We start from the raw sequence: 25,135 nt of genomic DNA, 5'->3' as shown, positions 1-25,135 counted from the left end.
GATTTACAAAAGTTAGTAATTTACAAAAGACAAGAAATACAAGTTAATATTTGATACAAAAACGTCACTATTCACAAGCAACAAAAGAAACTTACAAATTTTGTACAAGTAAGAGAAGTATACAACAAACCAAATTACATGTGAAGGGTATGTACAAGTACTTTATTTTTACATGGAAATGTTATAGACATAGTTAATAACTCAATTGATTCCAAGTTGTAAGTCGAGCCCAATAGAAACCACTACTATTGGTGAGCTACGATATAGGGATGGTCGCTTAGACATAAGTCACTTTCCTTTGTTTCAGAAGGCCAGATAGCCAGATTAAGAAGTAAGTGAGAGGGAGGACTCATTTTGGTGATACTACGGAGGCTACTCCCTCATTGAGGTTTACGCACAGTCTATAATATCTCAGAGATCCAATTGAACCCATCACTGATACGCTCAAAGCAAGCGCATAATTTAACCCTGTGATACGCTAAAAGTAAGCGCGCAATTTAACCCTGCATGTAGTTGTTAGTATAGAATAAGTAGGGATCGTTCTAACCGGGGATTGAGGGTACACCTGTAATTGCAAAAAACAATTAATTAATTAGTAAAAGTAAAAAGTATTATTTACAAAAAGAATATATACAAATAACGAAATAAAAGGGGGGTTTAAGAATTATAAAATCAAAAGTTAAATCAAATAAAGAAAACGTAAAAACATATATACAAGGGTGGAACGCAAGGAACAAAGATCAAAACCAATTCCATGTAATCAAATTCGATTCAAACCCTATAATTGTTCATCTAAGTCATGAGAAAGGAGTTGATCATGTGAAACATTCGAAAGCAAATGAATTCCCATTTTTTACTTTTCAATGCTAATTAATCTAAGCGAAAGCACCTAGATTAATCCAATCAAACATGCAATCAAACCCTAGAAAGCTAGTCAATCATGTCATGTTTAACGCATTACACATAGAGAAAGGCTATCAACTCAAGTGTACAACTTAGTATGGAAAAGTCCACCTAATTGCAATCCTCGTTAATTAAATTCGATCTTTGCTCAAAACCTTTACTACTTTGATTCAAGTTTACACAAAACGAAAAGTCGATTTCATGTTCTTAAACCTAGCACCAATTATATCGAAACCCTAAGTGTTTGCAACCACATAAGATTAAAATACAAAAGTTATCTATAAAGCAAATTTAATTAAACAAACTCACATAAGCAACTTCGAATCACAATTATAGAATTCAAAAACTTTATTTAAACATAGAAATTGGGCTTAAACTTCGCCCTAAACGTTAGGTTAACTAGAAACAAGTTCATACGAAATCAAACAAGGAAACCAAAAAGGTTACAAGGAAAAGGAACGAATTACACCGTGAGTGGAGATGGAGATGGAGAGCTAGATGGTTGGATCTTGAATCTTGGAAGCAAGCCTTCAAGTTGGATGATGGAGGATGTGATCTTCACGGCTCCTTCTTCTTCTTCCTCTCCTTGCTTGAAAACGCAGAACTTTGCAACTAGAGAATGGAGAGAGAGAGAGAGCTTATGACGTTATGGAGGATTTTCTGAATGAAAGGTGTGTTGTTAAACGTCTAGCATAGGGGGGTTTATATAGGGGAACGGCCAAGCTTTGCCACACAGCTTCGACCAATCACGTAGCGCCACGTCAGCTCTGTGTGTCATCCAACCAATCAAAAAGCTCCAAAATTAATCCCTAATATATTGTTGCTGATTTTCCCAAGATTATTTCTGATTTTTCTCTTAATTTTCGGCCAAATATCTAGGCATGAACCTAGACAATATATCCGGACTCATTTTGGACCTTTTCTCCCTTAAATCTCTCCAGGGCTTTATCCTTAACATCCTCCCCTTGATTTTCTCTTGATTTTCACATTAAAATTGCAGATTTTATTCTCTAATTTCAGCCAACATATCTTGAGGGAATTAAGGAACGAATCTGGACTTGTTTTGAGCTTTTTCTTGTTGCACAATCCCTTGAAACTCTCCCTTGATTTTCTCAACATAATCTCCTTGATTTCCCATGCAAAAATCAGATTTAATCTCCCATAATATCTCCCACGTCATCTTCAAGCCATGTGGTCTCCTAATGCCTTCAGGTTTCCTAGCATCATCAGGATTCCTGCGTTGACTAGGATTCCTAGTCGGACCAGGAAAACTCCATTTCTTCATTTCAGCTTTATTTCCTTGTCATTTATTCCAATGTACCTAGAAAATAGAAACTTTTATTAAAATTACTAAAAATAGAAACTTTCTAAAGATGGAAACTTTCCTAATCAAGAAGGATTTATTTAAGGAAATAACTAAGTAAATATGAGGTAATAACAGTTAAAACGTCGCATTAAAATGCTCCTATCACCCTGAAATGTCATTAGTAGTATAAGTAAATAGGGATCGTTCTATTCCGGGGATTGAGGGTACACCTGTCATTGTCAAACAATTAAACAATTAAAATTAAAACAAAGTATAATATTCACAAAGATATTCACAACTATAAACATTGTACACGAAAAAGGGGGTTTTTGTTTTTGGTTTTCTGAAAATAAAACTAAGTTAACAAAATAATTAAAATGCAAAAACATAAAAATGCGAATGGAATGAGAGAACAAAGATCAAAATCGAAACTTATGATTAAAATTGATTCAAACACTAATATTGTTCATCTAAGTTATGAGAAAGGAGTTGATCATGTGAAACATTCAAAAGCAAACAATTTCCCATATTTTACTTTTCAATGCTAATTAATCTAAGTGAAAGCACAAAGACTAATCCTATCAAACATGCATTCAAGCCCTAGAAAGCTAGTCAATCATGACATGTTCAACGCAATAAGCACCTAGAAAGGCTATCAACTCAAGTGTACAACTTAGTATGGAAAAGTCCACCTAATTACAATTCTCTTTAATTAAATTCGATCTTTGTACAAAACCTTTACTACTTATCGATTTAAGAACACAAAACCAAAAAGTTGATTCATGTTCTTAAATTCGTAGCAACATTCATATCAAAACCCTAAGTGTTTGCAACCACATTATACTATATATAAAAGATGAGTTCACTGTTCATTCAGTGTTACTGTTCATTCATAGGCAAAAAGACGATTCTGCCCTCATTTGGATTTTTTTTACGCCTCTGCCACTGACCTATTGTGCTTTTTACTCTCTTCCTCGGTTCCTCCAGAAGCCTCCCCCAGACCGACTTTTTTGTTCTCTTTTTTCTTCCTCCTGCTTTCTAAACAGCCTCCTTCATTCCCTCAGATGACTGCCTCCTTAACTGCGGCTCTTCCTCCAACGCCACCTTCTTCATCGGAGATTTCAATTCCGGCTCGGGTTTTGTCTTCAACAACAAAATCCCACCTCCAAACTCACCCTCTCCTTACCACACAGCAAGAGGTCTCACCACTGCTTCAAGCTATAGCTTAAGCATCAGGAAAATTGGAACTCACTTGGTAAGTTTTCATTCCTCACCGTTTTCGGCTCAGGGTTTTGATTTGGTTGAAAACCCTTTGTTTTCGTTGGAGAAAAACATTGTGGGTTTTAGTTTTCTTGGCTATTGCTTATGTATGTGTGTGAAAGTTTGAATCTTTGGTAAGTTTTGATAGAGATGAGCTCGAATTTTGATTGAGATTGGAGATGGATGAGTTCGACCATGAATCTAACCCACAACTTTATGGTTTAATGTTTGATCAGGTTTCAATATTATTGATACGCTCAAAGCAAGCGCATAATTTAACCCTGAAATGTCATTAGTAGTATAAGTAAGTAGGGATCGTTCTATTCCGGGGATTGAGGGTACACCTGTCATTGTCAAACAATTAAACAATTAAAATCAAAACAAAGTATAATATTCACACATATGCACATTATTTACGAATTAAAAGGGGGTTTTTGATTTTGGTTTTTCTGAAAATAAAACTAAGTAAAGAAAACAATTAAAATGCAAAAACATAAAATTATAAATGGAATGCAAGAACAAAGATCAAAATCGAAACATATGATTAAAATTAATTCAAGTTCATCATTGTTCATCATAGTCATGCAAGAGGAATTGATCATGTGAAACGTTCAAAGCAAACAATTTCCCATATTTTACTTTCAACGCTAATTAATCTAAGCGAAAGCACATAGACTAATCCTATCAAACATGCATTCAAGCCCTAGAAAGCTAGTCAATCATACATGTCTAACGCATTAAGCATCTAGAAAGGCTATCAATTCAAATGTGCAACTTAGTATGAAAAAGTCCACCTAATTGCAATCTTCTTTGATTAAATTCGGTTTTTGTACAAAACCTTTACTACTTATTGATTCAAGAACACAAAACCAAAAAGTTGATTCATGTTCTTAAATTCGTAGCACCAATTATATAAAAACCCTAGGTGTTTGCAACCACATAAGATTAAAATACAAAAGTTATCTATCATGCAAATTTAATCAAACACTCACACATAAGCAACCATAAATCGCAAAACATGAATCTGAAAATTAACAATTAATCATAGAATTTCAGAATTCGAAAATTGTTCAAACACATGTGTCAACTAGGGCATAACCAACGAAAATTACAAAGCAAAGGTTACAAGGAGAATCGGATTACACCAAGATGGAGATGGGGTGAATGGTCTCTTGAATTTCGAAAGCAATCTTCAAGGATGGTGATGGATGATGTGCACGGCTTGTCCTCTTCTTCCTTGGCCTTGCTTGAACTTCGTGGTTGCCCTAGAGGATGGAGAAGAACACGGCTAGGCTAGAGAGAGTTTTCTGATTTTTTCTAAAGTTGTAAAACGCAAAAGTGGGGAGGAGAGGAACCCAAAACGTCACAATGGAGAGGGAATATATAGGGGACGGCAAACTTGGTCTCCAAGCCGTGTATTTCTTCTTTATTTTCCATGGAATTAATCTGAAAATGCCACATAGTTTCCTCCAATGATAGCTTGCCAAATAAGCCCTATGATGTGGTCCAACCAATCATATAATTCCAATTTAATTCCCTAAATAATCTTGCCGAAATTCCATGGATATATTCTGATTTTATACTTTAAATTCGGCCAAAACTCCTTTAGGGAATATAGGGATGAACCTAGACACGTTTTGAACCTTTTCTTGATGTCCACACTTCTTCTTTCCTTAAAACTCTCCCTATTTCTTCTCCCAACGTTTTCTTCTTGATTTTTCTTGATTCTCACGTTGTTCTCTCTCTCTTTGCACGGCAAAGACTCTTAAGTCTCCCAAAAATATTTTCTTTCCATAAAAATTTGCCCTAGAAAATCTCAACCGAAATCTTCTTTTATTTTCTGATTTTTCTCACGGCAAACTCCTTGTTTCTCTCTTGATTTTCACGGCAAACTCTCCTAGGGTTTGTTCCATGCGTCACAAACCCTAATTGCATGGGCTTTGTGGGCCTTGTATCCATTTTGCCGAAAATCCAATAAGTCTTGAGAGTTTTTGGGCCTTGTTGCTTCAACTTCAAGCCTTTATACATTCCAATGCCATAACACTTCATTCTTCCATTTCTTTTTCATGGTAACGTTGGAAACTTCATTGGTAAGCTTTCCTCCCTTTCGCAGGGTTTCCTGGTTGAAGCAGGAAAACTTCTTTTCTTCATTTCTGCTCATTTCTGTGGTCCATTGTTCCTCATTTTTGCTCCCCTTGACGTTCGCAAGCTCCTCTTTCCATTTATGAGTTCATTTCCACTTTTTAGCTCGGAGGTCCTGAAAATAGAAACTAGTAAGAAAAATAGAAACTTTCCTAAAATGAAAAATGGCAACTTTCCTAAACTGAAAATGGGAAACTTTCTAAAAATGAAAAATAGAAACTACTGAAAATGGAAACTTACTAAAAATGATAAATAGAAACTACAAAAATAGAAACTTTCTACAAATAGGAACTTTCCCAATCAAAGAATGGAAACTTTCCTAAACAGAGTTTTATTAAGGAAATAACGCAGAAAATGTAGGGAAATGCAGTTAAAACGTCGCATTAAAATGCTCCTATCAAATTCCCCCACACTTAGCTTTTGCTAGTCCCTTAGCAAAATCACACTAAGACACACACTAAGACTCAACGAAAATTTAAAGACTCAAACAGATACAATGACTCTATTGCCCTTCAACTTTTTTTTTTCTCAGCAATCTCTTACTTTCACAACACCAAGATTAGCACTCAACCAAGAATTAATGTTTAGGCATTCGAGAGTTAATTAAAACATGTAATCCACACATACACAAGTAGGACTTGGTTGTAACAATGGTGATGGGTTCAAGCTTAGCATGCTTCAGACAAGTATGATTCAAATCTCACAAGTATATCCCTCTTTCTTCTCTCAGATTATGGCAATGCTTAAAAGCTTATTCACTCATGTATATGTGAAAGATAAACAAAGTGTATCACATATAAAGAAACGAAAACACATAAATATTCTTTTAAAAATCTCATGAAGGATATCAACTACTTGCACGAATGGACTGCCATAGGTTCAACTCTTGTAACTCATCTCCACATCAAGGGCTGTCCCATCTTAAGGATCAAGAAAGTCCTCTCTCAAGGGTTGTAATGGGGCTCAGGCTCAAGGTTTAAAGAAACGAAAGGTAAGGATTTATCAAAGTGTCCTAAAAACCTAGTAGAGCTCATATGAATGTAGAGATCTCGAAATATTCCACCAAGGCATTGCAAAAAAAACGTCACTACCCCATAGAGGTAATATAAGAGGGCCAAATATCATCATGTTGGGCCCAATCTTCAATGTAAACTTCCCTTGACTCTAGTGAAATGGACAAAGGCCAAATTTTTCTGTAGTGGGCCTTCAATTCAAAATAAACTCCAAAATCACTAAGTATGGGGGATTAAAGTCCATATATTTTTCTTTTTATTTCTTTTTTAGCCGTACACATTTTTCTTTCTTTCTTTTCATTTTTCACGGCTTTCACATATCTTTTCTTTATGGACACTTTTACCCCCACACTTGAACTTTCACCTCTTCTCAATCTTCATCTTTAGCACCAAACCCATGTAGTATGTCTCAAAAGATAGCTCCACTAAGTTCTTAGAACAAAGGGTAGAGTTGTAACTATACTAAGCTTCATGGTTAAGGATTTAAAGGTGATGAACGAAAAGGCTTAATGTAGGCTCAAAGGGGCTTATCTAGGGGGGTCCCACGACGGGTACAAATGGGGACACAAGTTTATTTGGATTGGGTGGTAATTCCTAGAGAACCTCTATCCCTTCCAGAATCAGGGCCATGTATTGATATTACGTCTCAACAAGCACAAGAGCGAATTCTAGCATTCTCTAGTCCATTAAACTTAATCTATGGCAAGCAGTCAATCAAGATGAAAGAATAATGAGATCATCAAAACATCGCCAAGAAATTAAGAATATATTTATTTTCATTTCACTCCAAGAAAAAGGGACATGGCTCAATTATCTCACATGGGCTTTATGAATCACAACTCATCTTAACATGCTCATATTCTGTACCAAGGTCATGCAATCCATATCCACTACAAGGCACATATTTTTCACACATCTCAATTAACCAAAGAATACCATGTTAAAATCATCTCAATGTTGTGATCCTCTTTTAGTCATGATTTCAGAGATATAGAATCATCCCAGACAGTTGAAAGGCATCCTATGACTCAAAACAAAAACAAAAGCAACGATATTTTTTTTATTTTTTTTGACATTTTTCAATTTTTTATTTTTTTTTTATTTTTCAATATATGACTCAAAAATATAAATCCCTTTCCCCACACTTAAATATTGCATTGTCCTCAATGTAATCAAGAATAAGCATGCAATGAAACACTTAAGCATATAGGGATGAAATTTACGAAAATAACTACTAAAACAAAGAGAAAATGGAGAAGTAAAAGGGGAAGAGAAAGCAAATCTGCGTTGATGACTCCTCCACAGCTACTTCTGAATTGGGTTGCCTCCCAAGCAGCGCTTAATGTTTATAGTCTTTCAGCCTAGACTTGTACCTCCATTTAATCCTCTGGTTGTGGGGTGTTTTGGAGGGGTACATCCTCCACTTCATGCTCCACAAACGCCTCATAGTAAGTTAGTAAATTGCAAAGTACAAGAAATACAAGTTAATATTATATACAAGAAAACGTCACTATTCACAAGGCAACAAAAGAGACTTACAAAGTTTGTACAAGTAAGAGAAGTATGAAACAAACCAATTTACAAGTGAAGGGTATGTACAAGTATATTTTTTTTTTTTTAGAACTTATAAACATAGTTAATAACTCAATTGATTCCAAGTTGTAAGTCGAGCCCAATAGAAACCACTACTATTGGTGAGCTACGATATAGGGATAGTCGCCTAGACATAAGTCTCTTTCCGTGGTTTCAGAAGGCCAGATAGCCAGATTAAGAGGTAAGTGAGAGGGAGGACTCATTTTGGTGATACTACGGAGGCTACTCCCTCATTGAGGTTTACGCCCCTATTGGCTACTTCCACATTGTGGTTTACGCACAGTCTATAGTATCTCTGAGATCCAATTTGAACCCATCACCCAGGGTCTCAACCTAAGACACCATCTGTAATGCCCCTTACTCAGTTTGAAAAGAAACTCATGTGTTAGACTGTTCTCCAAATGCTAATAAAGGCCGCCCTCAACCTCATAAGACCTTAGAAAGGTACAAATGAAGGGTTAAGGCCAATATTAACAAAAGGGCCCTTGTCTACTCATACGATTTTACACACTTATAACAATCAAATAATTAACAATATTCATAATTCAATTTTCATTGTTTTCCTCTTCTTTTTCTTTACAAGTAAAATTAGACAAAACTTTCAAACCAAACAAATACAAAACGTCACTATTCACAATTTTTTTTTTATTTTTTTTTATTTTTTTAATTTACAATTATTTTCAACACTTAGGTACGGGAACAGGGAATCTCGTTGTGCAATGGGGCTGAAACAGCTACCCTTCCAAGATTATGTTTAATCCAATATACCTTAAGTGTCACAACATTTTCTTTTGTTTTCTTTTGTTATAAATACTATTGATATCAAATTTAATTCCAAGCGGTAAATCAAGTGGACGTGCGGCCCAAGTATAATCGTCTAGACACAAAGTCCCTCCTACATCCGTTGGGCAACCTTACTGAAATGGCCAGGTAGGGGAGGGCGAACACAAGAGGTAGGATCCATTTTGGCATAGGCTACTCCCTCATTGAGGTTTACGCCCATTTGTAGCACTTCTGAATCCAGAACCCGTTATGAACGTTGTCCCCTTCCTAGACACCATCTCACATAGGATATTCTTACTAGGATGTAAAAGGTCCTAAGTGTGTTAGACAGTTCAATGAATGTTAATAAAGGCCGCCCTCAACCTTAAGGGACCTGAACTAGGTACCAATAAGGGGTTTAGGCCAATATTAATAAACACGACTTCACCTATTCCTTCTTTAATTTACAACTCACAATTAAACTAGTATTCAACAATATAAATAACAACCTAAGTAATTAATTATCTAATTTTCGACAATTACAAAATTAACAAGCAAAATATTTTTTTTTTTTTTTTTTTTTTTTTTTTTTCGATAACAATATAAACAAAACAATTATTCACAATATGGCAAATGATTTTTCAATCCCCGGCAACGGCGCCAAAAATTGATACGCTCAAAGCAAGCGCATAATTTAACCCTGAAATGTCATTAGTAGTATAAGTAAGTAGGGATCGTTCTATTCCGGGGATTGAGGGTACACCTGTCATTGTCAAACAATTAAACAATTAAAATCAAAACAAAGTATAATATTCACACATATGCACATTATTTACGAATTAAAAGGGGGTTTTTGATTTTGGTTTTTCTGAAAATAAAACTAAGTAAAGAAAACAATTAAAATGCAAAAACATAAAATTATAAATGGAATGCAAGAACAAAGATCAAAATCGAAACATATGATTAAAATTAATTCAAGTTCATCATTGTTCATCATAGTCATGCAAGAGGAATTGATCATGTGAAACGTTCAAAGCAAACAATTTCCCATATTTTACTTTCAACGCTAATTAATCTAAGCGAAAGCACATAGACTAATCCTATCAAACATGCATTCAAGCCCTAGAAAGCTAGTCAATCATACATGTCTAACGCATTAAGCATCTAGAAAGGCTATCAATTCAAATGTGCAACTTAGTATGAAAAAGTCCACCTAATTGCAATCTTCTTTGATTAAATTCGGTTTTTGTACAAAACCTTTACTACTTATTGATTCAAGAACACAAAACCAAAAAGTTGATTCATGTTCTTAAATTCGTAGCACCAATTATATAAAAACCCTAGGTGTTTGCAACCACATAAGATTAAAATACAAAAGTTATCTATCATGCAAATTTAATCAAACACTCACACATAAGCAACCATAAATCGCAAAACATGAATCTGAAAATTAACAATTAATCATAGAATTTCAGAATTCGAAAATTGTTCAAACACATGTGTCAACTAGGGCATAACCAACGAAAATTACAAAGCAAAGGTTACAAGGAGAATCGGATTACACCAAGATGGAGATGGGGTGAATGGTCTCTTGAATTTCGAAAGCAATCTTCAAGGATGGTGATGGATGATGTGCACGGCTTGTCCTCTTCTTCCTTGGCCTTGCTTGAACTTCGTGGTTGCCCTAGAGGATGGAGAAGAACACGGCTAGGCTAGAGAGAGTTTTCTGATTTTTTCTAAAGTTGTAAAACGCAAAAGTGGGGAGGAGAGGAACCCAAAACGTCACAATGGAGAGGGAATATATAGGGGACGGCAAACTTGGTCTCCAAGCCGTGTATTTCTTCTTTATTTTCCATGGAATTAATCTGAAAATGCCACATAGTTTCCTCCAATGATAGCTTGCCAAATAAGCCCTATGATGTGGTCCAACCAATCATATAATTCCAATTTAATTCCCTAAATAATCTTGCCGAAATTCCATGGATATATTCTGATTTTATACTTTAAATTCGGCCAAAACTCCTTTAGGGAATATAGGGATGAACCTAGACACGTTTTGAACCTTTTCTTGATGTCCACACTTCTTCTTTCCTTAAAACTCTCCCTATTTCTTCTCCCAACGTTTTCTTCTTGATTTTTCTTGATTCTCACGTTGTTCTCTCTCTCTTTGCACGGCAAAGACTCTTAAGTCTCCCAAAAATATTTTCTTTCCATAAAAATTTGCCCTAGAAAATCTCAACCGAAATCTTCTTTTATTTTCTGATTTTTCTCACGGCAAACTCCTTGTTTCTCTCTTGATTTTCACGGCAAACTCTCCTAGGGTTTGTTCCATGCGTCACAAACCCTAATTGCATGGGCTTTGTGGGCCTTGTATCCATTTTGCCGAAAATCCAATAAGTCTTGAGAGTTTTTGGGCCTTGTTGCTTCAACTTCAAGCCTTTATACATTCCAATGCCATAACACTTCATTCTTCCATTTCTTTTTCATGGTAACGTTGGAAACTTCATTGGTAAGCTTTCCTCCCTTTCGCAGGGTTTCCTGGTTGAAGCAGGAAAACTTCTTTTCTTCATTTCTGCTCATTTCTGTGGTCCATTGTTCCTCATTTTTGCTCCCCTTGACGTTCGCAAGCTCCTCTTTCCATTTATGAGTTCATTTCCACTTTTTAGCTCGGAGGTCCTGAAAATAGAAACTAGTAAGAAAAATAGAAACTTTCCTAAAATGAAAAATGGCAACTTTCCTAAACTGAAAATGGGAAACTTTCTAAAAATGAAAAATAGAAACTACTGAAAATGGAAACTTACTAAAAATGATAAATAGAAACTACAAAAATAGAAACTTTCTACAAATAGGAACTTTCCCAATCAAAGAATGGAAACTTTCCTAAACAGAGTTTTATTAAGGAAATAACGCAGAAAATGTAGGGAAATGCAGTTAAAACGTCGCATTAAAATGCTCCTATCAATTATTAACCTCATGATTATGATATTATTAAGAATATATCTGATAGGAGCATAAAATGCGACGTTTATAATGTTTAAACCCTATATTTTGCTAAGTTATTTCCTTTATCTTGATCAATTTAACTTAGTTAGTGTTTTTACAGGTAAAATGGAGTCTCAAAGTCCAAAAATGACTAAGGAAGGCACAAGCGGCGCAGAAATGGAAAGAAATGAAGAAATGGAAGTTTTCCCAGTTTGACTAGGAGAAGGAATCCCAGTTGGAGTAGGAGTCTGAAGCTGACTTGGACTAGGAGTTCTACTTGGACAAGGAAACCCAATTCGACTCAGATAAGGAATACTAGTATGACAAGGAGTCCCTGTGGGATAAGGATTACTCAAGAAGGTTCCGGAAGAGTGTAGAAGCATCTCGGAAAAGAAAGCAGTATTCAACTAGGAAACCTACTTGCATATGGAGTTCTACTCATACTAGGAGAGCCTTGGAACGTTCATGAAGTATCTAGAAGTCTCAAGAAGATCATATGCCGTGCACATGGAAGAGAAAGCAACAAGGAATTCGGATTTCAAAGCAATGTGGAGTTTGGACTTCTTGTTGAGTAAGGATTGAATTGCCGTGAGATTCTTGAAGGTTCTAGGGTGTTCTTGACGTTTCATTCTTCAACAAGGCGTGGAAGACATGTGAGAGGCATGTGATGGCAAGGAAAACCGAATTGGACTTTAAGTTGTGCTTTAAAAGTCAAAACCATTACAGATTCGGATTACTGCCTGTGCAGATCAGTCAACTTCAACGGAGTGTCATAAATCGCTCAGAGCTCAGAAAATTATTATCTTTATATGGTTGGAAAGCTACGGATGTCTAGTTTCCAGAACTGTTTACAGCTCAGTGATATCTGTTTCTTAGAAGAAGTTATGGTCGTTTTAGTGCACTGAGGTCAATCCTGCCGGAAATCTGTCTTGTAACAAAGAAGTCCTAAATCAACACAACTTTGGAGAAACCAAGTAAAAACGAATTGGGAGTGCCTTGAGACGTTCTCCTATATATACCTAGTGTATTAGACGTTTTAAGGTAGACACATTATTCTCCACAATTTCGTTTCTCACCGGTTTGCTCTTGAGTTTCAGCTTTTCGCATCTTGCAAGTTCCTAGCCGTGCCATCCTCCATCTTTGCCATGATCTTCACTTTGTGCCGCCGCCTTGGATCTGCGTTGGACCTTGGGACGTAACTAAGGGTTGTTCATACCACCTTTCATATGTATTCTTCTCGGTTTTATGACTTGTTAGATAGAAATTTCTGTTTTGATTTTCTTTGTGTAAAACCGAAACCATGAGTTAACTTTCTGATTTTTGGGTGCAATTTTGATATGTTTTTCTATGTTTGATGTGTTTGTGTGTTCTTGATGCTTGTTGATTGCCGAAATATGGATTGATAATCTGGTTTTGTTTTATAGATAACTTTTGCATGTTCTTGTTCTTTGGTGCGCAACTTAGAGTGATTGCATGTAATTGGAGCTAGTAATTAGGTGAACGCTTGTTGATCCTAATTCAATATGGTAGTAAAGGCTTTGTACAAAGGTCGAGATCAGATTATGCATGTAATGAAAAGACTTGCTTTGAGTACTTGAATTTGCATGTTTATTGACTAAACTTTCACTTGCTCTTAATGATTTGAATGCACGAGATTATGAGTCGCTTCGATTGTGTGATACTTGCATTTAAAGTATATTGGTTAGGCGCTTGTTCTAGTCAATGGTGTAAAGGGAAGTCATATAAGGGACATTGGGCGCTTGTAACTTTGTTTCTTGGTCGATATCTTTCCATGGTAATTAACAAGATTAAGGGATGCATGAATATGTTGTTCTTGAAAGGTTCTTGATGAATTGTTTTCCAAAAATTCTTCTTTTCCCACCTATGTAAATAAAATGTTTTTAATCTTTTATTTGTTTTCGAAAATTATAGTTTAAATCTTCAAAAACCCCCCCCTTGTTTCGTTTGTTATGTGTTTTTGTATATTTGTAAATAATTAAAATTAACTTAGAGTTTTTAGGTAGCATGTTAACTTAAATAATTGAATAAATAAATAAATGTTTTTAAAATTCGTGAATAGTGTCTCCGTGAATAGTAAATATGTGTTGGTGTTTTCTAGGAATTAATTTAGTGGTTTTTAGGAAATTGTTTTGTGTTTTTTAGGGATTGCTAAAAAATAGGGATTTCTTTGGTGTTTTTTAGGAATTGTGTTTCTTAGGGATTTTTGGTGGTGTTCTTTAGGGATTTTTGTTTCCTTGTTGTATATGGATTCCCTATGTGATATGGATTTGTAAATTGTGTATAAATAGGAGTAGGATTTCCAAAACCCATTCTAACTTGGTTTTCTTTGTTTGTTTCGATTTATGTGAGTATATATATGTGATTTCGTTGCTTTCTTTATTCATTGTCTTCTAAATTCGTATGTTAAATGTATGTGCTCTCTCTCTAACTCTTTTTGATTCTTTGTTTGTTCTAATTTTATGCATGCTTGTAAACGTGTAAAATATTTTCCTGTAACTTGTAAATTCTTTATCTTTGATTTCGTAAATTTGTATATCCTTTCTTTTAATTTGTTTCTCACATGTTAGCACCCTCAATCCCCGGTTTAGAACGATCCCTGCTTACTCTATACTAACGCTCGACATTTTCAGGGTTTAAATTGGCGATGCTTTTGCGCAAACCAATTTTTGGCGCCGTTGCCGGGGATTGAAAAGTCTTCATGTGTTGAAAACGCCACTAAGGTATGATTTTGGTAAGGGATTATGAACTATTATGGAATAGGTGAAGTCTCTTTTGTTGACATTAGCCTTAACCCCTTATTAGTGCCTGATTCAGGTCTCTTAAGGTTGAGGGCGGCTTTTGTTAACACTTGAAAAATGTCTTGCACTTAGGTTTTCTCTTATCTAAGTAAGTATAGCCTATGTGAGATGGTGACTAGGAAGGGGACAACATTCATGACGGGTTTTGAATCCAGAAAGGCAATCAAACGAGCGTAAACCACTATGTGGGAGTAGCTTGTGCCAAAATGGTTCTTACCTCTCGTGTTCGTCCTCCCCCGCACTGGCCATTTCAGTAAGGTTGCCCAAAGGATTTGAGAAGAAATATGTGTGGAGGCAAGGACTTGGGCCGCACGTCCAAAACAATAGTCCATGATGTCTTATTGAAGTCATATACTTAGACAATTTTCGCATAAATTGGTTTTGGTAAGAAGGAAGTAAGTCATAACGGAATAGGTGAGAGTTCTTTTATTAATACTTGTCAAGCAACCTTCTTTATCAAGTAGGCGCACCTTAGTAACACAGGGTGTCTAGGTTGATTGATTAAGAAGGCGTAAACCACAATGTGGGAGTAGCTTTCTTACTCTTTACTACCTGGCTCTGTGTGAAAAGAGTTACCAAAAGATAGAGGGGGGGAGACTTGTATTAACATTAGAATCTCTGGGCCGCACGTCTAAACTTTAACTTACAAATCTCTTATTGAAGTTGGTTGATTCGAAAATTGTAAAAGATTGTAACTAACCACCATAATTTTCGTTGGCCATGTGTATGAATGTATATATGTGATGTTTTAAGCCTTACTATGAGGCGTTTGTGGAGCACAATGTGGAGGATGTACCCCTCCAAGAGGCGCCACAACCAGAGGAGTAAATGGAGGTACAAGTCTAGGCTGAAAGACTTTAAACATTAAGCGCTGCATGGGAGGCATCCCATTTCATCCGTAGCTGTGGAGGAGCCATCAACGCAGATTTGCTCTCTTGCACTCTTCCCTTCTCTTTTATTTTTCGTAGCCTTTGTTTTTCTTTTAGGTTTGTTGCGTTAACTATTCTGCCATGCTTGATTGATGTTTTGTCTGCTTTATACTTGTTAGATAGAAATTTCTGTTTTGATTTTCTTTGTGTAAAACCGAAACCATGAGTTAACTTTCTGATTTTTGGGTGCAATTTTGATATGTTTTTCTATGTTTGATGTGTTTGTGTGTTCTTGATGCTTGTTGATTGCCGAAATATGGATTGATAATCTGGTTTTGTTTTATAGATAACTTTTGCATGTTCTTGTTCTTTGGTGCGCAACTTAGAGTGATTGCATGTAATTGGAGCTAGTAATTAGGTGAACGCTTGTTGATCCTAATTCAATATGGTAGTAAAGGCTTTGTACAAAGGTCTAGATCAGATTATGCATGTAATGAAAAGACTTGCTTTGAGTACTTGAATTTGCATGTTTATTGACTAAACTTTCACTTGCTCTTAATGATTTGAATGCACGAGATTATGAGTCGCTTCGATTGTGTGATACTTGCATTTAAAGTATATTGGTTAGGCGCTTGTTCTAGTCAATTGTGTAAAGGGAAGTCATATAAGGGACATTGCGCGCTTGTAACTTTGTTTCTTGGTCGATATCTTTCCATGGTAATTAACAAGATTAAGGGATGCATGAATATGTTGTTCTTGAAAGGTTCTTGATGAATTGTTTTCCAAAAATTCTTCTTTTCCCACCTATGTAAATAAAATGTTTTTAATCTTTTATTTGTTTTCGAAAATTATAGTTTAAATCTTCAAAACCCCCCCCCCCCCCCCCCTTGTTTCGTTTGTTATGTGTTTTTGTATATTTGTAAATAATTAAAATTAACTTAGAGTTTTTAGGTAGCATGTTAACTTAAATAATTAAATAAATAAATAAATGTTTTTAAAATTCGTGAATAGTGTTGATAGGAGCATAAAATGCGATGTTAATAATGTTTAAACCCTATATTTTGCTAAGTTATTTCCTTTATCTTGATCAATTTAACTTAGTTAGTGTTTTACAGGTGTAAATGGAGTCTCAAAGTCCAAAAATGGCTAAGGAAGGCACAAGTGGCGCAGAAATGAAGAAAAATGAAGAAATGGAAGTTCTCCCAGTTTGACTAGGAAAAGGAATCCCAGTTGAAGTAGGAGTCTGAAGCTGACTTGGACAAGGAGTTCTACTTGGACAAGGAAACCCAATTCTATTCAGATAAGGAATACTAGTGTGACAAGGAGTCCCTGTTGGATAAGGATTACTCAAGAAGGTTCCAGAAGAATCCATAATATTTCGGCAAAAGGAAGCAGTATTCAACTAGGAAACCTACTTGCATATGGAGTTCTACTCATACTAGGAGAGCCTTGGAACATTCATGAAGTATCTAGAAGTCTCAAGAAGATCATATGCCGTGCACATGGAAGAGGAAGCAACAAGGAATTCGGATTTCAAAGCAATGTGGAGTTTGGATTTCTAGTTGAGTATGGATTGGAATTGCCGTGAGATTCTTGAAGGTTCTAGGGAGTTCTTGACGTTTCATTCTTCAATAAGGCGTGGAAGACATGTGAAAGGCATGTGATGTGAAGGAAAACCGAGTTGGACTTAAGTTGTGCTTTAAAAGTCAAATCCATTACAGATTCGGATTACTGCCTGTGCAGATCAGTCAATTTCAACGGAGCATACAAAATCGCTCAGAGCTCAGAAAATTATGATCTTTATATGGTTGGAACGCTACAGATGTCTAGTTTCCAGAACATTTTACATCTCGTCGATATCTATTTTCTAGAGGAAGTTATGGCCGTTTTAGTGGACTGAGGTCAATCCTGCCGGAAATCTGTTTTGTGCCAAACAAGTCCTAAATCAACACAACTTTGGAGAAACCAAGTAGAAACGAATTGGGAGTGCTTTGAGACGTTCTCCTATATATACCTAGTGTATTAGACGTCTAAAGGTTCAGAACTTTCTCCACAATTTCGATTTCTCACTTGGGTGCTCTTGAGTTTCAGGTTTTCGCTACTACAAGTTCCTAGCCGTGCCATCCTCCATCTTTGCCGTGATCTTCACTTTGTGCCGCCACCTTGGATCTGCGTTGGACCTTGGGACGTGTCTAAGGGTTGTTCATACCACCGTCCATATGTATTCTTTACGGTTTAGTGTTCTTGTAGTTAGATTTTCTGTTTTTGATTTTCTTTGTGTAAAACCGAAACAATGATTTGATACTTTGATTTTTGAATGCTATTTTGATGTTCTTTTTAATGATTGATGTGTTTGTGTGTTCTTGATGCTTGTTGATTGCCGAAATATGGATTGATAATCTGATTTTGTTTTATAGATAACTTTTGCATGTTTTTGTTCTTTGAGTGCACGCTTAGGATGATTGCATGTAATTGGAGCTAGTAATTAGGTTCATGCGTTGTGACCCTAATTCAATATGGTAGTAAAGGCTTTGGACAAAGGTCGAGATCAGATTATGCATGTAATGAAAAGACTTGCGTTGAGTACTTGAATTTGCATGTTTATTGACTAAACTTTCACTTGCTCTTAATGATTCGAATGCATGAGATTATGAGTCGCTTCGATTGTGTGATACCTGCATTTGAAATATGTTGGATTAAGTGCGTTGCTTGATCAACTGTGTAAAGGGAAGTCATATAAGGGACATTGGGCGCTTGTAACTTTGTTTCTTGGTTGATATCGTTCCATGGTAATTAACAAGATTAAGGGATGCATGAATGGATTGATCTTGAATTGTTCTTGATAAATTGTTTTCCAAAAGTTCTTCTTTTCCCACCTTCGTATAGAAAACGTTTTATTCTTTTATTTATTTTCTGAAAATTTATACTTCAATCTTCAAAAACCCCCCTATCTTTTATGTTATGTGTTTTTGTATATTTGTAAATAGTTAAAATTAACTTAGAGTTTTTAGGTAGCATGTTAACTTAGATAATTAAATAAATAAAAAAATGTTTTTAAAATTCGTGAATAGTGTCTCCGTGAATAGTAAATATGTGTTGGTGTTTTCTAGGAATTAATTTGGTGGTTTTTAGGAAATTGTCTTGTGTTTTTTAGGGATTGCTAAAAAATAGGGATTTCTTTGGTGTTTTTTAGGAATTGTGTTTCTTCGGGATTTTTGGTGGTGTTCTTTAGGGATTTTTGTTTCCTTGTTGTATATGGATTCCCAATGTGATATGGATTTGTAAATTGTGTATAAATAGGAGTAGGATTTCCAAAACCCATTCTAACTTGGTTTTCTATGTGTGCTCTCTAATTCTTTGTTGTTTCATAATTCTTTCTTGTAAACTTGTAAAATATTTTCGTAACCTTGTATATGTTTGTTCTTTAATTTCGTGACTTGTATATTCTTTTCTTTAATTTGTTCTCACATGTTAGCACCCTCAATCCCCGGTTTTGAACGATACCCTATTTGCTCTATACTAACGATGATATTTTTCAGGGTTTAAATTGACGATGCTTTTGCACGTATCAAGTGTCTCCGTGAATAGTAAATATGTGTTGGTGTTTTCTAGGAATTAATTTAGTGGTTTTTGGAAATTGTTTTGTGTTTTTTAGGGATTGCTAAAAAATAGGGATTTCTTTGGTGTTTTTTAGGAATTGTGTTTCTTAGGGATTTTTGGTGGTGTTCTTTAGGGATTTTTGTTTCGTTGTTGTATATGGATTCCCTATGTGATATGTATTTGTAAATTGTGTAAATTGTGTTTCTTGATGCTTGTTGATTGCCGAAATATGGATTGATAATCTGGTTTTGTTTTATAGATAACTTTTGCATGTTCTTGTTCTTTGGTGCGCAACTTAGAGTGATTGCATGTAATTGGAGCTAGTAATTAGGTGAACGCTTGTTGATCCTAATTCAATATGGTAGTAAAGGCTTTGTACAAAGGTCGAGATCAGATTATGCATGTAATGAAAAGACTTGCTTTGAGTACTTGAATTTGCATGTTTATTGACTAAACTTTCACTTGCTCTTAATGATTTGAATGCACGAGATTATGAGTCGCTTCGATTGTGTGATACTTGCATTTAAAGTATATTGGTTAGGCGCTTGTTCTAGTCAATGGTGTAAAGGGAAGTCATATAAGGGACATTGGGCGCTTGTAACTTTGTTTCTTGGTCGATATCTTTCCATGGTAATTAACAAGATTAAGGGATGCATGAATATGTTGTTCTTGAAAGGTTCTTGATGAATTGTTTTCCAAAAATTCTTCTTTTCCCACCTATGTAAATAAAATGTTTTTAATCTTTTATTTGTTTTCGAAAATTATAGTTTAAATCTTCAAAAACCCCCCCTTGTTTCGTTTGTTATGTGTTTTTGTATATTTGTAAATAATTAAAATTAACTTAGAGTTTTTAGGTAGCATGTTAACTTAAATAATTGAATAAATAAATAAATGTTTTTAAAATTCGTGAATAGTGTCTCCGTGAATAGTAAATATGTGTTGGTGTTTTCTAGGAATTAATTTAGTGGTTTTTAGGAAATTGTTTTGTGTTTTTTAGGGATTGCTAAAAAATAGGGATTTCTTTGGTGTTTTTTAGGAATTGTGTTTCTTAGGGATTTTTGGTGGTGTTCTTTAGGGATTTTTGTTTCCTTGTTGTATATGGATTCCCTATGTGATATGGATTTGTAAATTGTGTATAAATAGGAGTAGGATTTCCAAAACCCATTCTAACTTGGTTTTCTTTGTTTGTTTCGATTTATGTGAGTATATATATGTGATTTCGTTGCTTTCTTTATTCATTGTCTTCTAAATTCGTATGTTAAATGTATGTGCTCTCTCTCTAACTCTTTTTGATTCTTTGTTTGTTCTAATTTTATGCATGCTTGTAAACGTGTAAAATATTTTCCTGTAACTTGTAAATTCTTTATCTTTGATTTCGTAAATTTGTATATCCTTTCTTTTAATTTGTTTCTCACATGTTAGCACCCTCAATCCCCGGTTTAGAACGATCCCTGCTTACTCTATACTAACGCTCGACATTTTCAGGGTTTAAATTGGCAATGCTTTTGCGCAAACCAATATCCTTTTCATTTTTTATTCACAGTAGTTTAAACCAACTTTTATTGTTCATAAATCAATTGAATCAATTTAAACACAGTATACGTTTTGTCAATCAACAGTTTTGATGTCACTTAATGTAAAGATTTCATTGATTACTTATATCTCCTACAGTTTCAAATTCCAAAATTTTGTTTTCATATATCAAATACTCATTTATCAATTAGATTTGAATAAAGTAATACATTTGTTATAAGATTTCAGCTTTGACGATATAATGGAACCTGTGCTGATTCGTGCAATGGAATCTTACAAATGTCATTATAAGATCAGAGTTCGAATATCAAGATTGTGGAGAGCAAAAAGTACAATACTGACAAAAATGATGGTCTGCAATGCGTTTTGGTTGATGAAATGGTAATTTTCTTACCTGCAATTATTTTTATCTGTTATGTTCTATCTCGATGTTGTGCAATTGGAAAATGTCACTATGTTCCATTTCAAATTGTCTCTCTGCAACTGATTTTTTTTTTCTTTTCCATTTAATACAGGGTGATGCAGTTCATGCAATTGTAACTGAATCTGATTACCACTTGGTTCACAAAAAATTGCATCAAGGTAAAGTGTATGATATTGATCATTTCTTTACACGAAAAAGCCAGGAGAGTTACAAAATTGTTGATCATTAAGTGCAAGTGTACTTCAATGCAAAGACTGTCTTTGAACCAGTTGAAGAAAGCTTCCCACCAATTCCACAACATCGGTTCTATTTTGTAGATTTTGACCAGCTGAGGGCACGCATTAACAACAATACAATTCTCTCAGGTGAATGAACAAACTACAAATAATAAATCTTTATTCATTATATGACATTTAATAATCTTCACTAACAGAATCTTTGTTTGTTTTTTTTTTTTTTAATGTAACATGTTTATGGCTGTTTGAAGTCAGTTCTACCAGTGCATCAAGCTCCTGTCAAGGATAAAGAGGAATCAAAATGTGAAATTTATCTACAAAACTTAAGGTAAAATTTTCATAAACTAGATCAAAATTAAATCTGCTATATTTTCCAGAAAAAGAAAAAATGAAACTAACTCTTGAAATTCAAAATCTAGAAGAGAAGATCTTATAGTCACTCTCTGGGGTAACATTGCCAGACAGTTTGACATACAGAGCATTAAAAAACTGTCTCCACCAGTGCTCATAGTGTTGACCAGTTTAAAGATTAAGGAGCTCATGGGTAAGCATTATTCCAAAAAAAAAAAAATTCCTTCTGTTTTCTTTTAAATACAGGCTGCCATCCTTCTATAATCTTCTATACCTTTCTTCTATAATCTTCTATTTCCTTAATTACAGGCTGCTGTTGCTGTTAATGAGAAGCTCGATTGCTGGTACCTCTGTCTTAACACAGTAGAAAGCACCGCATTCTGAGACCTCGATGATCGATTGGACCGGTTTCAAGTATCGTTTGAAAGCCTTCTTTACTATTCATTTTGGGAAACTTTTAAACTTTTGATTTTGTGAAATTGAGCTCATTTGATCAAATCGGAGGATCCGATTGAGCAATCAGAGATATATGAAAGACTCCAGGTAAGCTTCTTATTTGATCAAATGGTTTGACATTTTGGGTGCAATTGATTGGGTTTTTCAATTTCGGTGCATGTTGGTTTTTATACTTTATAGCTTCCAGAGTTCTTCCTCAATTACAGTCTGCCATTCTTCTATAACCTTCTTATTCGATGGCTGCCAGTTCTAGGTGATAGCTGAGAGAGTGATTTAAAATAGAAAAGAGAGCAGCAGGCGAAGGAACAGTGATTTTGGGTGATGTCACATCGATCTCCCAGTTTTGGTAGTTGATCGATAGACACAGAGAGAGGGTTCGATCGATAGACTAAAGGAGAGAGGGGTAGAGCACCAGTTTGATCATAGAGATGGAAAGAGGCTTTATCACCTGCTCGGGACATCAACTTGAAGCTTGAGCAAGTGAAGGAAAGTACTACCTTTTAGGTAATTTGAGGGATGCATTTATTTCTCTCTGGGATTGATTGCATGTAATTTTGTATCATTTGTTTTGAGTTTTGGGAGTGCTTTTCATGTTTGTGGTTTCTGGGTCTATTTACATGGTGAGCTCCTTACAGTATATGCTGGTAAGGAATATGAAGGCAGGGTAAATCGAATTCAAAATTGAATGCCTTTGTTTGAACTTGAGTATTCAACATAGGAAGATCATATTACTCTGGCAAAACTTGCAAGCTCTGCCTACTTTTTGTATCTTCTATTAATGATTGTGTCTGGGATTTTGGTTTACTTCTTAATATCATACTAGAGGGTCAATTATTATAGTACTAAGCTTTTAAAATCTGATTTGAGTATCTCCAGGGCTACAGCACATAGTACAAATGGAAAAGGAAAAAAAGCTAATATGTAACTGATGCATAAAAGTTAATTTTAAATCCTAAACTGAATTAATATATTCATCTTATTTAATTTTCCATATATTCATTGCATTTAAACACAGCTGATCACAAGCAAAACAACAGAAGAAGAATGTAGGTCGTTTCATATATTTGTATCAACTATAGGTAGAATCAACAATCTGTTACTTTATTTTATTGAATGATGCATAATGAGATTTAACCTATTTGGAATTTCTCTCATGCCGCAATTCATATATTTTTTTTTCCATAATATGTATATGAGCCTTTAATTCTTTTTAAGGCTATTATACACTGTTGCACCACCAGGCTATTAAATGGAAGTTAATTGCAATGGCATGTTATACTTAAAATCATGCTCTGTTCTGAGTCATATGGCATCATGTTTGCTTGCATTTTCTGACCATAATCAGATTAAGGAATAACTTTATCAAGAAAAGAGAGGCCAATGTAACAGGAATAACCAAGTGAACCCATTGAAAGTAAACTCTGTAGTTCAAGCTTTGATTGCTCTGTATTTTCTGCCTACATTTTACAACTGAAGTTTTACTCAAATTACAAGTCTATATACCTATGTGTTAGCAGTTTTTGTAACGACTTCTTGATGTGCGTTGTTATATCAGGCAATCTGGAGCAGGAAGCAAGGTGATATGACAACACCAGCTTAAACTAAGCAACAGCAACATGAGATGAATATCCCTACACATCGTTTATCAATATTGTATACCTTTAAGTTTTAGGGTTTATCAACTTTGATTTGAAATTATTGATTCTGGGGACAAATTCGTGTGACATATCCTAATTATAAAGCTAAAGAATTCAAAAGCTGTACCGACCGCAAAGGCTACGGCTACGTAATTATGATATAACAGAAATCCCCGCGGCAAAGCGCGGGCGCTATTCCTAGTAAGATTAAAATACAAAAGATATCTATAACGCAAATTTAATTAAACAAACCCACATAAGCAACTCTCGAATCACAATATATGAATCTGAAAATTCTCAATTAATCGTAAAATTCCAGAAATTAACAATTGTTCAAACACATATGTCAACTAGTTCATAACCAACGAAATTCAAAGCAAAGGTTACAAAGAAGAGGTCGAATTACAACGTGAGGTGAAGATGGTGATGAACGAATGATGTGGTGGTCTCTTGAATCTCAAAAGCAAGCTTCAAGGATGGTGGTGGATGATGATGCTCACGGCAATTCTTCTTCTCCCTTGGCCTTGCTTGAATTCCGTGGAGATGACTAGAGGATGGAGAAACTCACGGCTATGCTAGAGGTTTTCTGATTTTTTTCTAAAGTGTATAATGTAAAGGAGAGGACCCCTTGACGTTGAAAAGAGGGGAGTATATATTGAAAAATACAAAAAAAATCGAAAAATGTCAAAAATAAAAAATAAAAAAAATTTCGTTGCTTTTGTTTTTGTTTTGAGTCATAGGATGCCCTTCAACTGTCTAGGATGATTCTATATCTCTGAAATTATGGCTAAAAGAGGATCACAATATTGAGATGATTTTAACATGGTATTCTTTGGTTAATTGAGATATATGAAAAATGTATGCATCTGTAGTGGATATGGATCTCGTGACCTTGGTACAAAATATGAGCATGTTAAGATAAGTTTTGATTCATAAAGCCTATGTGAGATAATTGAGCCATGTTCCTTTTTCTTGGAGTGAAATGAAAAATATATATTCTTAATTTCTTGGCGATGTTTTGATGATCTCATTATTCTTTCATTTGATTGATTGCTTGCCATAGATTAAGTTTAATGGACTAGAGAATGCTAGAATTCGCTCTTGTGCTTGTTGAGACGTGATATCAATATGCCCTGATTCTGGAAGGGATAGAGAGGCACCCTAGGAATTACCACCATTGCCATATAAACTTGTGTCCCTATTTGTGCCCGTCGTGGGCCCCCCTAGATAAGCCCCTTTGAGCCTACAT

At 35.0% G+C, this 25,135-nt stretch overlaps 1 long non-coding RNA gene across 2 annotated transcripts; it reads left to right on the top strand.

Moving 5' to 3' along the window:
• The first annotated feature begins 3,207 nt into the window (after nt 1-3,207).
• LOC133739692 (uncharacterized) lies at nt 3,208-24,083 on the top strand. 2 transcript variants are annotated; one of them, XR_009860757.1, is made up of 8 exons: nt 3,208-3,464; nt 21,011-21,163; nt 21,298-21,571; nt 21,698-21,770; nt 21,862-21,986; nt 22,103-22,336; nt 22,497-22,753; nt 23,805-24,083. It is a non-coding gene; the product is annotated as an uncharacterized LOC133739692 (long non-coding RNA). The 2 variants fall into 2 exon arrangements; XR_009860756.1 differs by having other exon boundaries at nt 21,694-21,770.
• The last annotated feature ends 1,052 nt before the right edge of the window (nt 24,084-25,135 follow it).

Source organism: Rosa rugosa, chromosome 3 (assembly GCF_958449725.1).
Source record: "Rosa rugosa chromosome 3, drRosRugo1.1, whole genome shotgun sequence".
Lineage (NCBI taxonomy): Eukaryota > Viridiplantae > Streptophyta > Magnoliopsida > Rosales > Rosaceae > Rosa > Rosa rugosa.
This window is presented reverse-complemented; position numbering and strand designations above follow the sequence as displayed.